Raw genomic sequence first — 15364 nt, forward strand, 5'->3', positions numbered from 1 at the left:
CACTGATAGTACAGACCAGTTTCTTGGAGGAAATGAGAAACTGTGGCTGCCCCTGGATCCCTGGAAGTTTCCAAGGCCAGGTTGGACAGGGCTTGGAGCAACCTGGGATAGTGGAAGGTGTCCCTGACCATGGCAGGGAGTTGGAATGAGATGAGCTTGAAGGTCCCTTCCAACCCAAACCATTCTGTGATCGTATGAAATCAGTAGGAGAGGAGTAGGGGCTTTTTTGAGGCACTGCTCCCTGGTCTAATCAGGTGGGAACTCAATTAATTCCTCCCAACTTGGTAAATTCCTTTTACACCATCAATCAACACCCTCCTCTTTCCCAGAGTTTCCAGCATCACAGATGCACTAAATCTGTAATGCACTCCAAAACAGCAAAGAATTCAGATTCATGCACTAATATTTGAGGGTGCTGGAACTGCCACACAATCACAGAATAATTCAGGTTGGAAAAAACCTCCAAGATCATCGAGTCCAACCATTAACCCAGCACTGCCAGGGCCAACACTCAGCCATGTCCCTGGGTGCCACATCCAGGTGTTTTTTGAACACTTCCAGGGATGTGATTCCATCCCCTGGGCAGTGTGCTCCAATGTCTGACCACCCTTTAAGTTGTTATTTCCCTGTGAATTATCTTAAAAGCCCCTGCTGCCAACAGCCCACAAAAGCTCTGATATAAATCCTCAGCAAAATGATGTGGCAAAGGGAGCCCTAACACAGCAAGCTAATTGCTGGGATGTTTATGCATCAGCAGAATACAAAACACATCTAGGGCGATGAAAAACTTCAACTCTGCTGTCTGTGTGGCTCATCTGGATGGAAGAGGCAATTCATCCTTGTCTGGCAAATATGGCAATTAATGACCCAGTCCCATTACAGGCCTGGTCACTGGGTCAGGCAACTTGTCTTGTGAAATCTGCATCCTGATGGAGAAAATGGAGTTTAAAGCTGAGCGAGACGAAACCCGTCTGCAATAAAAATAATAATAATAATGATGAAAACTTTTCACTTCACATAAAGCCTGTGTGCCTAGCTAAGCTCTTTTCAGCCTGGGCTGACAATTATGGTAGGAACTATTTGGTGACTACTTATAAATTCATGGAATTGAAAGCTAAAAGAGACCGGCGTGATTGTCTAATGCGATCTGCATAACTCAGGTCACAGAGCTCCTCAGGGAGATGTCTGCTCTGAGCCCTCAGCTCAGCAATATTTCATATCTTTTAGGAAAACAAACTGGCTGAGCTAAATGTTTCCAGGGATTCAGAACATGCTTTTCTAAACATCCCCCATTAGCGCCAGGCAATCCCACCAGTCCCGGAGCTTCACAGCATCCTTGGGAGCTGCAAATAGGATCTAACTTGTGCTGTGAATTGGAAAAAAAAGCCTGGTCCACATTTATGCCACCTCCCTTCATAAGGAAAGGGCAGAAAGAGTCCTGGGTGGGGTTTGTGTCCATTTCAGAGGTGCTTTGGGTGCATGGAGGGAACTGGAGATTAAATAAATTGTGCAGGTGTGGGTCTCTGGCCAGGAAGGGATTTGAGCAGTGCTCCTACGTGGCTTGTGTTCCCTTCTTCCCAGACAATTTCTGTTTCCAAAGGTATAAATAAGATCTTCAGACAGGGAAGGATGTTTGCAGTTGCTGATTCGGGGAGTGATGGCTGAAAAAAGAGATAAAATAAGTGTTAAACCTCGCTTTCCCTTCACCTCCTTTTGGGACAAACACCTATAAAATCCGTGTGTCCTCTGGAGAAGATGAAGGAACAGGGGCATGAACTCTTGTGTTTTCCTGAAACGTGAGCTAAAAAGGCGACACTGTAACTGCTGGCATTAAAGCAGGACATCTACAGCTCTCCTTAGGTAAAATCCCAGGCAGCTGGAAGGAAACTCTCCTCCTCAACTATTATTTTGGTGAGATTTGAACCTGATCCTCAGCTGGCTTGATAACACATTCCTAATTTCCTGCTCTCCATAAACGCTGAGGAAACCACTCTCCTGGCGGTGCGGGTGAGGGTTTTCTCCACGCCTGCTGCTGGGTTAATAAACCAGGGGCAGGGATTGCTGCTTCAGAAAGAGGCAGGCTGTAATCCACGGGAAGCAGAGGTGAAATTGCTCCTTCAGGACATCCATTATTGCCATGACATTGCACCCATGTGGGTAGGAGAGAGACAGACAGACAGATGTCATAGATCCGTAACAGGCCGGGAAAAGCTGTGGTTATAATTTTATGGTTCACCGGTGTGAAATGGAATCTGATAAATAAAAGAAATGTTCCCCACAGCCCCTTTGCTGTGCTGTACAAACCTGACAGGGCTTACAAATGCCATGAGCTGGCTGCCAGGCTGGGGGTGTGAACACACAGGGACGGCTGAGGAGGAGTGGGATTTGGGATCATCAGCACTTCTGCTGATCCTATGGATGCCGCAAGACTGTTGTGGCTGGAAGGAGGCCAAACCCAGAGCCCAGAGCTCAGGAGAAGGGATATCAGCTCACTCAGCTTCCCTGCACGTCAGCCAGTCCATGCATCAGAGGGTTTCTTAGCCAGGCCATGTGTGGCCACAGCAGAATTTAGACAGTGGCCAGATGGCTTTTATCAAACTGGTGTCAATTCTCAATGCCAATAAAAGGATGAGTGTGTTTGACCTTTGGGCAGCCACATCAGTGCTAGGCCTAGCTTTCTTCTCATCCCTGATTCTATTTATTCCCTGTCCCCTTCCTGAAATGGTCCAAGGAGCACAGGTGAGCAGCTCCAGCCCTGCTGTGTGTTTGCATTGGCTGGAGAAAAGGAGGAGTAAAGAGGAGCAATGGGAAGGTCACCACTGCTACTGAGATGGGGAAGTCGAGCATCCTGAGCTCTGCAAGGAGACTGCAAACTCTTTGAAGCTGCTGGCTTCTTTCTGGGATGAGGGTGAGACATGGATAAAGAGTTCAGAAGGGTCAGCAGTGTCCTGCCAAGAGGCAGAAATGTCACCTGCTTGTGAGGCAGCCCTGCAGGGAGGTGCTGGGGCTGCCCCAGCAGTGAGGAAGCTTCACTCTCCCAGCTGCTGGAGGTGGAGGGGAGGAGAGAGTCCTTTGAGCTGTTTCAGAGGTGCTCTCTGAGCACCTGGCACTGCTCCTTGCTCTCATTGCTGTCCCCTTGCATTACATGCCAAGCACGGCTCCCTGCTTTGTGGCCAGGGACAAAAGGGTATTTGGGGGTTGTATTTGGGGTTTTTTTTGGTGAGCACTGTGAAATGCACCTGAGCAAATCCCCCAGCCCAAATCCTTTTGTAAGGGATGCCCACAAGGGAGGCAGGTGTAACCAGAGCCCCGGAGGCAGCGTGCCTTTGATCTTTGAGGTGGAGGGCTCCTTTAAGGTGCCTTAGCCAGCTAATCCCGCTCTCTTTCAGGGTGCCAGTTTGGGAACCACCTGGATGGAGCTGGCAAGGGCTTTGTGGGGTCTTTTGGGTCTCTGTGCTTTGTGCACAGGCCAGCTGGCAGCGTTGATCATGTAGTCATCCAAAAACATCATCCCCAGCCCCTGTCCCTGCCCCCCTGGACTGCGCTCCTGCTCGGCAGCGGCTTTTGTGAACTCAGGGCTTGGCAGCGAGGAGCTGAAATGGGATCTCCCTGTTTCATACAGCACCAAAGCTGTACCTTGAATGAAATTTGAATAGTCCTCTGCAGGGACAAAAGTTCTGTTCCTCTGCAGAGCCTCATGCCAGCTGTTTTTCCCCAAGAAATCTGGGCGCCAGATCTGTCTTTCCATAAAAACGAAGGTGCAGTGGGAGTCTCGTCTTTCTGCTTTGGCTGGAGAGAAATGTGAAAAAATTCGCCAGAGCACAAATGAAACTAATTGGAGAAATAAGAACCTTGTGTGCTGCTGCACAAGCTCAGGGATCGTGCAGAGGCCTAAATTTAGGGGTGTTACCAGCAGTCAGGAGGTCTTAACAGCTCCACAGGTTTTCCAACGCCCAGGTTGATCCTGTATAACTTTGGGCTCCTCACCAGGGAATTTAGGTGTAAAGCTACAATAAACAGGCACTTGTTAATGCAAGGCTCTTCTGAGGATGACCTTGCACACCTGAGACCTGAGTTACCCTATGTCTAATATTCTGGGGAATTTATTCATAATTTAGAAATATCCAGCCCCCACTCTAATGATTCCTGAGGGCTAGAAGGGGTGGTATCAAGAAATGTTAAATAAATCTGAAACTCCTGATTTGAGCCAAATGGCATCTGGGCAGCGTGTTTTTATGAAAAATAAGACATTTTTCAATTTGTGAGGAAAAGAGTGATCCATTCTTGAAGGAAATAATGAAGTTTTCTTTGTGGACACCCTGTCTTTACCTTTCCACACGGTGCTTGAAACAACTCTGCAGCCTGTTCCCAGTCAAAAAAAAAGTCCCAAACTCTAAAAATAGCATGAAGAGATCTCTGAAATGGCTTAATACTTGGCAGTTCTCAAAGAGCCTGAGGGTTTTCCTAGTAGTACTCTCCAGGGATCAATACTGGGCCCAAATCTATCGAAAACTTTCATGAATGAGCAGGAGGTTGATATTAAATCCCACAGATAAAATATTCAGTGGAACAACGATTAGCTCAGCATTAACCACCACCAGGGCACGGCAGTTGGGTGACTTTGGCTCCCTCAGACAAAACAAATGCAAACTTTGCTGTCTCACAGGAAGGAATCTAGGTCAGGCCGGGAAGTGGGAGACGTGTCCTGGAAAGCAATGGCTGAAATGGGCGAGTGGCTCATCTCTTCACACCCTTCCAAAGGGTTTTTCCTCGTCTGGCCTGTTGTAGAAGCAGTCTGACATCATCCTGCGCCCTTGGAGGAGTGCAGGAGGGTGGGAGAGAGGAAAAGAAGGACGGAAGACCCACCATTATTTGTAGGAAGTGGGACGGTCTTCATAGAGTTTGAAGTTTCTCAGTGGTGATTTAGGAATCAGGAAGATTGAGGAATAACTTGATTAGGATCTCTGAGTATCTTCACAGGGTGAAAACAGCAGGTTAAAGGGCTTTACAACCTAGAAAAGAAAACCAAAATAAAGATCAGTGGTTGGGAGCCAAAGCCTGATGAATTCACCTGAAAATTAAGGTGTGTGCAAGCTTTTTACGGTGTGAGTGATTAACTGCCTTTCCTGGTATCTTCACATCATAATGGGAGGTCTTTCCAAGGTGACATGCTTTAGCTAAACCCAGATTATCTGGTTCGGCCTAGGAGTAGATGGGCAGTGGCCTGTGATGTACGGGAGGTGAGAACAGATGATGTAGTGGTCCCTTGTGACCTTTAAAGTTATGCATTTATATGATCCCCAAATTAAATATCCTTGAACTTTCGTTTTATGGCAAGATGGATGCCTGGGAAAGCTGGGAAAACACGTGGACTGCTTGCTGCACCAGGTTATGCACTTCATGCACTGAAATATGGGCACTGGGGTGGAGCAAACCTCGCTGCACTCAGCAGGAATTCTTCATTTCAAGCCCCCTTTGTGAGTTAAAACCATACAGAGAAGGAGCTGGGCTTTGCTGGGTTCTTCTTCCCTCTAATTCCACGCCGAAAGAAACAGCAGAGATATCTAAAGACAAATGGATGTGCCCCAGAATAGCGGCCTGCATCTCCGCCTGGCCGCTGTCTCTTTGGGCAGCACTAATTACCCCCCAAACCTTGAGGGCTCCCACAGGCGCCAGCTGAGCAGGGAGTGCTGTCTGCTTTCCTCTCCTTTAATAAACTGAGATGTAAATTTAAGGGCTTGGGAAGAGCCTGCTTCGTGTTTTCTGCCTGGATCTTGCTTAACTCTTGCTTGAAACCCTCAGGAAGGCTGCTGGTGGGGAGTGCTCTGGAGAGGCAGAGGTGCTGTGACAGCCCTGAAAGCCCCAATTTTGGGGCTGTGGGTTGGGTTAGTGTGTGTTTGCTCAGGAACAGCTGCAAGCAAATGTTATCACTGCTCTCCCTGCTTCACATCTGAAGATTTTGGGCTGCAGATTAACCAGTGTGACCTCAGAACTCTTCAGCTGATGTTATCACTCTGACTGATGCTGCCTGAGGAGCTCCTGTCAGAGAGATTTGAGGGCACTGCACGGAGAATGAGGTGTAAAAAGAGAGGAGGCAGTGATGGGAGGAGGAAATTTGGAGTGGGGGGGTGTGTGAGGGTATCTGGGAGAGATCCAAATGCCACTTTTTGTGGCAAGAAGTGTGGCCTCTGGGGAGCTGTGTGAAGATCAGCGCCACTGCACACCCACTCAGCTAAAAGCAATCAAGTTTTATGAGTTACCTGCCTGTGATAAAACAATCACAGGTCAACCTGATGTGTTGTCTTTGTCACCTGGGATGAGCCCGAGGGATGGGAGCAGCCCTGTGCCTCAAACTGAGAGGTGACACTCTGCTAAAGACAGCTATTTAATAGTTTTTAATGAGATCAGTGCCTGAGAGCCCAGGCAGGGGACAAGGGGGTGAAAGCTACAGGGATGACCTCAGCCACCTCTTAGCCTCTCCTTTTGCCCAATATTTGGCTATAAAAGCGTAAATAAATGGTTAAAAGAGGAAGAATGAGCACAGCTCTGATGAGGAGCAGCTGAGGGAGCTGGGAAAGGGGCTCAGTCTGGAGCAAAGGAGGCTCCGGGGGGACCTTGTGGCTCTGCACAAGTCCCTGACAGGAGGGGGCAGCCGGGGGGGTCGGGCTCTGCTCCCAGGGAACAGGGACAGGATGAAACAGCCTCCAGTTGTACCAGGGGAGGTTTAGTTGGATATTAGGGAAAATTTGTTCATGGAAAGGGTGGTCAGGCATTGGAAGAGGCTGCCCAGGGCAGTGGTGGAACCACGATCCCTGGAAGTGTTTAAAAGCCGTGTGGATGTGGCACTTGGGGACATGGTCAGTGGTGGCCTTGGCAGTGCTGGGTTGGACTCGATTTTAGAGGACTTTTCCAACCTTAATGATGCTGTGATGAGAGGTATGGGGTGGTTTCCATGTGGGAGGTGACTGAAGAAGCAGGAGGTCCTCAGCCTTGAAGGAGGTGAGCTGGGGTGTGTGGAGAGATTGGCAAACTTAGGAATGGCAGGAGGGGATGGATAGGAACCAACTGTTCAACACCTCTGCAAATACAAGAATTACAGGGCATGAAATTAAACTGTTGAAAAATCAAGTCCTGAACAAATGAAAGGAGGTGATTCCTTCAAGCAGTGGGCTCTGGATCTGTGAAAATCCCTGGCAAAGCATGCTGTGGATGCAAAAATCAATGCAATTTCAAGGATAAACCAAAAAAAAAAAAGAGCGAGCTCTTTGGGTTATGATGGAGAGACAGACAAGATGCAGAAGTTCTCCTGAATGAAAACAGCCAAAGGCTAGGCAGCTGCTGGGGACATGAACGTGTTTACCCTGGTCTTATGATTTCCTTGTCGGCTGTGACTGAACTGTGATGTGTGGGGTGTTGGTCCCAGCCAGTTCAGCTGGTTCTGTATGGAATTATGGGGGATTTAAAGTCTGATTGTGACTGAAAAAAGGGCATTTATCAGACTGCCACAGTTCCTGTAGCCTGATAGTGCTGGCAGGGATTGTATCCCACACAAGGGAGTTTGATCAAAGTCCTTCATGAGCTGCCTGGGTCAGGAGTGGTGGAGCCAGAAACCTGGGAGAGGGTTAGGTGGCCTGGGGAGAGAGGGGAGGCAAAGTTCCTCCAGGCAACTGGATGAGGATGAGATCTTTACAGCCCAGGGAGACATGTGCAAAGATGGAATTTGTAGTGGTGATAGGATTGAATTGATGGGAATGGACACAACAGGATGCCTGAGAGGGCTGCTGAGGAGAACTAATCTATGGGAAGGTGCTCACTGATAGCTGAGGATAAGGATCCCTTCCCACGATGGGCATGCTGGAACCAGATGATCTTTAAGGTCCCTTCCAACCCAAGCCTTTCTCTGATGCTGTGGTGGGAACATCTGGAAAGACAGTGGGACAACACGACCTGGAAAGTGCCATCACCAGCAGAAACAAGTCTTAACTTCTCCCTGTGTGTTTTAACTGTTGAAGTCTCCACCAGGAGCCTTCAAGTGATGCTGGACTTTGACAAACCCATTGCAGTGTCATGCATTCCTTTACAGATCCCAATTAAATCTATATATAGCCTCTTTGGAGCCTGGGTAACAATCTCTCCCTTGCTCAGCAGCCACGCTCCAGTGGCCATACAGGCACAGGCTCTCATTAAGCCTGGGCTGGCCCTGCATTAATTGTGACACGAGGCTCTTTTTTTGAAGGCTTTTGAACACAAATGTTTAGCCAAACCTCATTTGTTTCACAGTTTACAGGCTGAAACACTTGACCAGGGGATCAAGATTTAGTGTAAACAAGGAAGGGGGGATGTGAAGCTACCTGGATTCAGCAGGGAGAAATACAGACAGAATGCTGCAGGCAGAGGAAGTTGGCCAGAGCTGATGGTTTGTAGGGTGGGGGAAAAGGTGGTTGGGTTCATCAGGTTTGGGTAAAATCCTTTGTCTCTCCTTCCACACCTCTGAGCTGGCAAACTCTGATTTTTACAAGGCATTCCTAAAAATTTCCCTGCCTTGTGCCAATGGAATACACCATTGGTATCCCAGCTGAGGAACGGTTTTGCATTCTTGGCAAGGGAAAAATGAGTGGATTCGGAGGAAATCTGAACTGAAACCTCTGAGTGTGTGAAACACTCTTCAACCTCCAGGCTCCCAACCAAGCTCCCAGCAGGATGCTGTGTCCCCTGCTCCTGCTGGAGTGATGTTTTTAGGAAGAGAGTCACTACAGAGAGGAGGAATTCTTTGAAGAAGGGGACGGCACGGGGCAGAAGCTGAGCAGTTGTAAAGGGAGAACTGGGAACCTGCCAAGCTTTCAAGAAAAGGACTGAGATAATCTTTGTTACCTGTCTGTTCCTTTGTAAATACAGCCAGAACAGAGAGCAGGGATGAGCTTGGTGTGAAGGCTATGGGACAGAGAAGATGGGGAAAGGCTCTTGTTCAAACACAGCCCCTGTCACCACACAAGGGCTTCAGAGTTCTGGAATGGTTTTCTAGCTATGGAACACAGGGAATTTCCTATACCACTCTCCAAGGCATTAAAGAAAATATATTTTGTATTGTGACTGGTTGTTCTGGTGCTGCAATTGGGAAGAGGGAAGGTCTGAACATATTTGGGGATTGTTCTCAGTTTTAAAATTTGAGGAAGAGCAGAAACTTAAGTGTGGCATTGATGTGGGAGTCACCTCACGCAGTGGCTGTGGTGTATCCTGTAAATGTCTCCATCTGACCTGGCTGTCCAGACTCCTTTATATTCAGTGAACAGACACAGGCACATCCAGGGTGTGATTTATCTCATCCCTGCTTGACATCTAAAACAGAGAGCAGACAAATCCTGCCCTGCAAAAGGTCTCTCCTTCAACAGAGCCCAGGTTTCTAGCTTAGAATTAGACTCTGATGCTGCAGACAGAGTTTAGTGAGAAGGCAAAGCCCTCACTTTTCACACCTGACACAACAGAGCTGTTCCCTACAAGCTGCAAGACTGACAGACTTGATGGATCAGAAATGGAGCCCAGCATGGACTAAATAAAAAACCCCTGATTTGAGGGGGTTTTCTGAGGCAGCTGCAGGGCAGGGTCCTGCCAAGAGCCTTATGAAGAGAAGAATGCACTGCAAGGTGTGCAAAGCAAATTTCACTGCTGTAGGAGCAGCAATCTTATCGTGAGAACATCTGATGGGAACTGCCATCACTCAGCCTTACCCCAAAGTTTCCTGGAGCTGTTGCCACAGAGGCTGGGGGCATCAAATCTTTCTATTCCTCTTCTTGCTGTACCTCTGTTGGTGTGAGTGTCGTGTGGTTGTGGCTGGGGATTTGCTCTGGCAGCACCAGCATGCAAACATCTCTCACCAAAGGTGCCCAGAACAGCTCAGAGCAGAGAGAGGAGAGGAGGAGGAGCAGCAAACACACAACTGGAGGTAGGGGGCTCTTGGTGAAAATCAGGTAATTTATTCTGCCACACAGCAGGACACTGACCCCCACTTTAATGATTGTGTCATTTGTCCTTGACAGCTACTGCTGCTTCCAATTAACGCTCTTAATGAAAGCCCCCAGCTTCCCAAGGATGTAAGTGTGGATTTACTGGGAAGAGGGCTACCATGAAGAGGCAGAGCTTGGGGGTGTCTGATGAGAAATGACATTCCCTGTCCCAATGGGACTGACAAGTTATTTGCTTATCACACAGGAGTGGCAGGCTGGAATCAAACTCAGATCCTCATCTCCATCCCCACAGGAGCAGCTCCTCTTCCACCAGTTTGACATCTCCCTGTGTGAGTTCTTTACTCACCAGTGTAAATAATGTGCTCCAGCTCCTTGGGCTTTGCTTTTCCCTGTTCCTGCTTTTTTTTTACTGAGTCTGTAGGTCAGGTAATAAGGCACAGGATATCAAACATGACAGAGGAAATCCAAGTCCCTTTGTCCATAACTCGGGCCAAAATAAAATCAGCATCTTGGGATGCTGTGCAGGTAACTGAAGACCCTCACTGACTTTGTTAAGGTGCAGAAATGCTTCAGCCTGTTCTTCTTTCAGGTGGTTTTTTTTTGCCTTCCTCTATTTAATAAACTGTATTGTCATGAACACTCTATTCAGGGCTTTGAAATCAAATAAGCTCCACTCTTAATCTTTCTGCAGTTTTTTGGGGCTGGCTGAGCCTCGACAGATAGCAGCATTCACAGAACCCACATGGCTTGACAGAGCCACTGTTCAGTGTTTTGGGAATGTATCTTTTGACTGTTGGGAAGGAAATTGGCTACTTAAGATGCCTTTTTGTACATTTAAATTAACTTAGTCCATCAGACTGAATAAATCCTGCTGCTGTATTAACATCCAATTATAACAACAGAGATTGAGCAATGATTCAGGTTTTGACCAGACTGTTGGCAGTTTAAGGGGAAAAAGAAGTAATGTATATTGAAATAAAAAAGTCAAAAATTTGAGCCAAAAAATTGTGACTGAGCACATAGCAGAAGCTTTTGTGAATATATAATGGCAGAAGCAGGAGCCAAATTTCTAACAGGATTAGCTGTTACTATCTATCAGATCCAAAAAAACTCAATCATTTTGTTTTAAATGACTTTTTGTAACTCATTCATACTAGAAATGGGGAGGGGAAGGGAGGCTGGGAGCTGGAGAATCTGCAGTTTGGAATTTAGGCAGGATCAGAGGTGAGGTGGTTTGTGAAACACCCTGAAGGAGCAGTTCAGCTCTGAACCATTCACCTGTTTGCAGATTTTGCCAGATTTTTAAGATGTTCTTGTGAGCCAGAATCTCGTGAATGATTTCTTTGGGGAGCAGTGATTGAATTTGTTGATGAAGTGAAGTATCTCTTCAAATCCTGCTGCAGCCATGGCAGCTGGGCCTGCTCATTGTTCCCTTTCTGCCCTTGAGAAGGACGTGGGATTCACCTTGTCCGACCCTGGCTCTGGGATTGCCTCTCACTCTGGATCAGAGCTCATCTGTCCCTCTGCTATGGACAGACCTTAGGAAGCACAGCAGCTCCTGGATGTCCACCAGGTGTGTGGACAGGCATCTGTAGGGACCTCACCTTCATATCTTCAATGTTCCAATGAACCCAAAGCCTAAATATGTTGTACTTGATAACTTGGTGCTCACTGAGCAGGTGTTACCTGAACTTCCTCCTTGAGCTTGCTCAGATGCCATAAACACACACCTTCAGAGACATCCTCCTTCTGCTGCTGGGACCTCACTTTCAGCTTCAGCTCTCCTTGATAAAATGGGGAGATGTGGGGATAGACTCAGGGAATATCCTGAGTTGGAAGGGACCCACAAGGATCATCCAGTCCAGCTCCTGGCCCTGCACAGACACCCCAAAATCCCAGCCTGTGCATCCGTGAGAGCATTGTCCAAGCACTCCTGGAGCTCTGGGAGCCTTGGGAATGTGCCCGTTCCCTGGGGAGCCTGTTCAGTGTCCCACTACCCTCTGGGGCAAGAACATTTCCCTAATATCATGTATTTTCCTAATATATGTGATATAAGCCCTGAGAACAGCAGCAGTCTGTTCTTACATCCATATATTGCTCTGGCACAGTGAGGCCAAAATGTCAGCGAAGCTGTGACCACTGCTGAAATAGAAATTACTCCAAACTGGCTCCTAATGCCCCAAAATGAGGGACACTTTCCTTTTCTAATCCTTCTGAAATGCTGGTTATATCTGGACAACACTCTCTGGCACGTGGGGGATTCTTGGGGTTGTCCTGTGCAGGGCTAAGAATTGGACTTCAGTGATCCTTGTGGGTCCCTTCCAACTCAGATGTTCCAGGTTTCTACCATATTTGCTGCAAAATGTTGAGTCCAGATTCTACTCCCATGAAGGACCAGAGGTAGAAATCCTCACCAAGGCTGGGAAATAACCTTGAAGAGTTTGTCTGACTTTCCAAGGATGGAGAAGGGGTGGAAGGAGTGATCACAGCCTGGTTTGCCATGGAGACTTCAACCTTCAGCACTGCCTGGCCCCTTCATCCCAGTGAATAATGGAGAGGCTCTGTAAGTGGAAGGCTGCATGGACTTCCCTTTTCCTGATATTTCAGTGGCAGCACAGAAAGCTGGCTGTTCCCTGGAGGGACACAGTCAGCCCCCAAACCCTTCAACTTGGAAAGCTGAGCTGAATTAATTACAATTTATGCTCCAAAAAAGAAAATAAGACCTCTGATGTGCCTTATTTGCTTGATGTTCTTCCTCTTTTCAGCAGACGACCCTTAGGTGGCTTTTCTTTCAGTTGCAGCTCCTTTGTTTTTTGTGCTTTCTTTCTGCATTAATTGGACGGTCTGACACTTCCAGCCCAAGACATTTATCAGCGTGGTACAGTTTTAATTAATCTCACAATAAAGCTGCTTGAGGTGAACTCGTGAAAGGACTTTTAGGGCAGGGATAATGCACGTGGTGACATGGGACACACTCTGGTGGGATTGACAGGATGTGGGAAGCTCATGGCGCATCCCGGTGGTCTCTGGGACAGCAGCACAAGCCAGGCATGCTCCTAAAAACAACACATACCCCACAAAATATACCCAAACACACTGGAAAGAAAACATTTCAGCAAAGATGAGGATCTGAGTTTCCTCAGTAGGTTCTACCTGCCACTGGAACAAATTTGGATATCCTTTGATGGCAAATTAACTAAAAATAATAAAACCTACAGAGACCACCTTTTATCTACTCCTTTTATAGCAATTTGCCAAGAAATAGCAAATTTCAGTCCTCTGGGACTTCTGTCTTGTACATATATCGGAGCCACAAGTGGATTTTGACTCTGAGCATTCAAGCCAGGATCACCAGGTGTTGGAAAAGTTCATGTTCTGATCTAAACTTCTTAACCACGGCTCACTTCTATCAGACAGGTGTTAACTGGCTCAGGAATGAGGTTGGATGGAACTATCTAGAGCTAATGAGGATAAATCAAGCAGCACCATATGTCAAACTGAGGGTTGTTTGGGTGGGAACTGCAGAGCCAAACCCAACTGTGCTCACAAAATTCTAATTACCAGGTGGGAATTGCATCTTGACTGAGAAATGGCAGATTTCGAGTCTTTCAAAACTAAATTATCTGCTTCTTCTTCGAGTGCTCTGGTGGCCACAGCGCAGACATGGCCAAGCTCGATGTGATTGAGATAAAATAACTCACAATGTATTTTTCTCAGGTGGAACTAAGAGGTGGGAATGGCTGGCATAATAAATTATAATGTCTCCACCTTTTGGTATCTTCTTGTAAAAAAAAAGTGTCTTTTTGGAGATTTGGATATGACACAGACTATTGGGTTCAACGAGTTTGATTGGGTGAAACCCTGAGGCATAAAGTTTATACTTCATGAGCAGGTGGTACCTTCTTGATCATAAACTTATGGAAGGTGGAACAACCTCATTCATGGCCAAACCATCTTAATTTTTAAACTTCTTGAAAGAATCATAGGATCTTGGAAAAGACCTCTAAGATCATGAAATTCAACCATTTACTCATCACTGCCTGGGCCACCGTAATTAGAGGAGTTCGAATGACTGGCTCCCTGTTTTGTTCTTATAACTTTTATTGCTCTGTGATCTGTTCTGATTGTGTTTTCATGCTCATGGCAATAGATTCAGTTGAGAAATGTGAGTTTGTGTTGGTTTTTCTTTGAGGGTTTTTTCTCCACGTTCTCACTTTTTCATTAAAGGTTTTCAGTAGCCACAGTTGGTTTCTCTGGGTGGCTTGGCACAGGCAGTGGTGCAATGGTAAATAAACCCCAACGTGTTTCTACCTGAAGTTTTCTAAAGCTTCTGCCACTTGCCAGAGGCAAAACTGCACATTTTCACCTTTTGCTTGTAGACTATCAACTACAATGTGGATTTGTGGGTAGGGGTGAGAAAAACAATTTCTGATACAAGCAGAAAAGGTCTTCATACAGAGCTGGAATTCTGCCTAATATATATTTATATTAAAAAAAATTAAATGGAAAAGCCAGTTTTTGGTTGATTTACAGACGCAGCCAGGATAGATCTTAATCTGTCACTTCACAGCTGAAACTCTCCTGCATGTTGCGCCAAGTAAAAAATTGTCCCTGGGATCCAGGTGTATTCCCTCGTCATTTGTCAGGAGTAACTGTTCTGCAGTTTAGAGCTGGCAGTTCTCAGTGGTGTTTCATCAGGATAATACCACACTCTGTCATCTGAGGGAACAAACTCTCCCTGCTGACAGGAACTGGGGTGAAGACACCAGCAATCGACTGGATATTAGAGAGCCTCTCTGAAGCTTATTCAATGGAAAAGGGACCAGCAGGTCATTGGGCCCAAATGGTGTGTTTGGCTTCAAAAGCTGTGAGGGGCTTACAAAACCTAAGAAGAATCAAAAGCGCTGGTCTGTGAGACAGGAGGTCAGGCTGGGCAGTCCCTTCAGCCTTTGAAACCTCTCGCTGAAATACTTTAATTAAAAAGGAAAAATAAAAGAAAAATAGATGATAAAATGTGGTATTTTGGCAGTAGATGGGTGTTTCAGGTCCTACTCTAATGCCTTCTGAGCTGCAAAAAGCAGGGCTACAGCAAGAAAATATCCAGTCTGGTAGCCTTTGTCATTTTCCTGGTGGGACCAACGTCTCCAGGGTGGGATAAGTGATGGTTGGAAAGTTGCATGGGCAATGGGGAGTGGAGCTAATGCTTTCCAGTGGGAGTGGCAGTGGGGACTGGTGGTGCACGAGGTCATGGGAGGGACACAAAAACATCACAAGACCTCGGTTCTTACAGGAAGCCAAAAAGCAACAGAGTCCACAACCAGAGAGATCAATGAGATCCAGGGAGTTTAACTTGCTGCAGAAGATCTCCTGTTGTCCAACTGAAATGAATTAATTTAACTTCA

General features: G+C 46.8%; 1 protein-coding gene across 6 annotated transcripts in view; it reads left to right on the forward strand.

Moving 5' to 3' along the window:
* Nucleotides 1-15364, forward strand: part of PLXNA4 (plexin A4) — a 394209-nt gene that overhangs the window by 237472 nt on the left and 141373 nt on the right. The gene's annotated exons all lie outside the window — the stretch shown is intronic.

The sequence above is a fragment of the Aphelocoma coerulescens genome, chromosome 1A (assembly GCF_041296385.1).
Source record: "Aphelocoma coerulescens isolate FSJ_1873_10779 chromosome 1A, UR_Acoe_1.0, whole genome shotgun sequence".
NCBI classification, from domain to species: Eukaryota; Metazoa; Chordata; class Aves; order Passeriformes; family Corvidae; genus Aphelocoma; species Aphelocoma coerulescens.